This window comes from Elephantulus edwardii, unplaced genomic scaffold (genome assembly GCF_000299155.1).
Source record: "Elephantulus edwardii isolate Elephantulus edwardi_28Jun2011 unplaced genomic scaffold, EleEdw1.0 scaffold00026, whole genome shotgun sequence".
NCBI lineage: Eukaryota > Metazoa > Chordata > Mammalia > Macroscelidea > Macroscelididae > Elephantulus > Elephantulus edwardii.
Window position 1 is genome coordinate 22,495,169 of NW_006399776.1, and position 2,844 is coordinate 22,498,012.

Genomic DNA, 2,844 nt, shown 5'->3' on the forward strand with positions numbered 1-2,844 from the left:
ATGGTGGACAGGTTTCAGTGGAGCCTCCAGGTTAAGACAGACTAAGATTAAGGACAGGCTATCCAGTTCTGAAATAATATGCCCTTAAAAAATCTATGGGTGATGTTGTAACATTGTTTGATACAGTACTGGAAGACCAGGTGTTTGGAAGACACACAAAATATGACTGAGGAAGAACAGCCTCCTCAAAGTAGAGTCTCTCTTTAAGGACTCAGACGGATTAAAATCTTTACCCAGTCAAACCTTCAATTGCTGATGAGTCAAGACTCAGAATGAAGAGACACAACTGCAAATATCCACTATGAATTGGCACATGGCATGTGACAAGTATGAATCTTAGAAAATTGGAAGTTGTCAAAAATTAAATGGAGCCATTAAAGACTGACACCCTAAGCTGAGATGGACTAGTATTGGCCATTTTAATAAGACAGTTATATAATATACTCTAACAGGAACAACAAATTAAACATTTCATGATCTATCCTGAAGAACAATGTTGTTGGTAATAAGATACTATTTATACATATACAAGTAAGACCTATTACTGTAACTGTGATTCAAATATATGGACCAATCACTAAAGCCAAAGATGAAAACACTAAGGATTTCTACTGACTTTTACAGCTTGAAAAGTATAAAAATGAAGTATATAAAATGAACATGAATTTTTAATAGTTAGTGACTAAAATGTAAAAGCTGGAAACAAAGCAGCACTCGTATTTAGAAAACATGGTCTTGGTGACAGAAATCAACCCAGTAATGGAGGCAAGAATTTTGGGATTCCATTTCTCATACTTTTGGCATGTAGCTAGGAGGGACCAGTCTTTGAAGAAAGATATCATGCTTAGAAGGGTCAGGGGACAGACAGCATGGGAGAAGAAAACCCCTGATGAGATGGACTAACACAGTAACTGGGGTAATGAAGGTAAGTAAGTATGTCAGAGACAGATTGGCTCATGATTGAGCAGGGTTCAGGGCTACTGAGCACAGGGTTGCTATGAGTCGTAGTTGACTTGATAGCACATAACAACAGAATGATAGAATTTTGTACAGTAAATGATTTATTCATTGAAAATAAATTTTTAAAAAAAGTAAATGGAAACTACATACACAGACCTTCACTACATCTGTGAAAAGAGATGGTAGAGAACCTCAATATTAGCAGTCAAAACAAAACTAGAGGCTGACTGTGGAACAGACCGTCAATTATTCACATGGAAGTTCAAATTAAAACTGAAGAAAATTAAAACAAGTTCATGAGAGCCAACATACAACCTTGCATTTATCTTACTTGAATTTAAAAACCATCTCAAAATTAAATTTGGTACATTGAACACTAACAACCAAAGACTAGAGAAGTGTTGTGGGATGGCATCAACAACATCCTCCACAGAAAAAAGCAAAAGGTCATTGAATTCTAGAAAAGACCAAATTAATGTCAAAAGAGACTGTGAAACTTGTTTTTCAATGTAACAAAAGTCAAAACAAATGAAAGAAATGATGACCAAATGGAGCAAAACAGAAGATTTCCAAGGACAGCTTAAGAAGACAAAATCAAAGTACTATGCAAAATCTGCAAAGATCTGGAATAAGAAAACCAAAAGGTAAAAACACACTCATTATTTGCCAAACTGAAACAAATGAAGAACAAATTCAAGCCTCAAGTTGAAATACTGAAGAATTTATAGGCAAAATATTGAAGAATGCAGGAAGTATCATAAGGTGGAAGGAACACACAGAGTTGCTATTCCAAAAAGAGTTGGTAACACTGAACCATTTCAGCAAATGGTATGTAATCAAGAACCATTAATACCAATCCCAGAGGTACACGGTTCAAATCCACCAGATGCTCTGCTGGAGAAGGAGAGGCAATCTCCTCCTGCACCAGTCAGATCTGACTTGATGGTACATGCACAAAAAAGAATAAAATAAAAGAGTAAAAAAAAAAATAACCATTAATACTGAAAGAAATCCAAGCTGCAATGAAGGCATTGTAAAAAAATTATGGAATCTATAAATTTATGGCTCTATAAACTTATGGAATATGTTTCAGCAAAGTGTTACAGGCCTGAATGTGCTCATTCACTGATACCAAGAGATTTGAAAGACAACTACCTGGATAGCTGACAAGAAGAGATCTGTATTCTGTATTTGTCCCCATTAAAAAAAGAAGTGATCCAACCAAATGTAAAAATTATCAAAAGATATCATTAATATCACAGGGAATGGGAGAAGGTGGAAGCAAGTGAGGATGGGCGGGGGGGGTAATCATAGGGTCACATAATTTGATGGGTCAGATGAGGGTGAAGGAAATGGGAAAGATCCAGTATGAAAAGCATTGTATTCAAACTGTGTAAATAGACCAGTATAAAAGAAAATACATAAATAATTTTTAAAAGCCAAAAGAAAGCATCACATGAAAGTAAAATCTTTCTGGGGGTTATTAATAAATTATTGCAGTAGTATACTGATTGTTGTTGTTAAGTGCCATCAAGTCCAGTACAACTCATAACAATCCTATGAACAACAGATGTGAACCCTGTTTTATCCTGTGCCATCCTCATTTCAACATATTTAAGCCAATTGTTCTGAAGTCACTATATCAATCCATCTGGTTGAGGGTCTTCCTCTTTCCCCCTCCCTCCACCTTTCCAAACATGATGTCTCGCTCCAAGAAATAGTCACTCCTAGCAACATGTCCAAAGTACATGAAACAAAGCTTTGTTATTCTTGCCTCCAAGAAGCACTCTGGCTGCACTTTCTCCAAGGCATATTCTTTTTTATCAGTCCACAGGATATACAGTAGGCTTCTCTAACACCACAGCTCAAAGGCATCAATTCTTC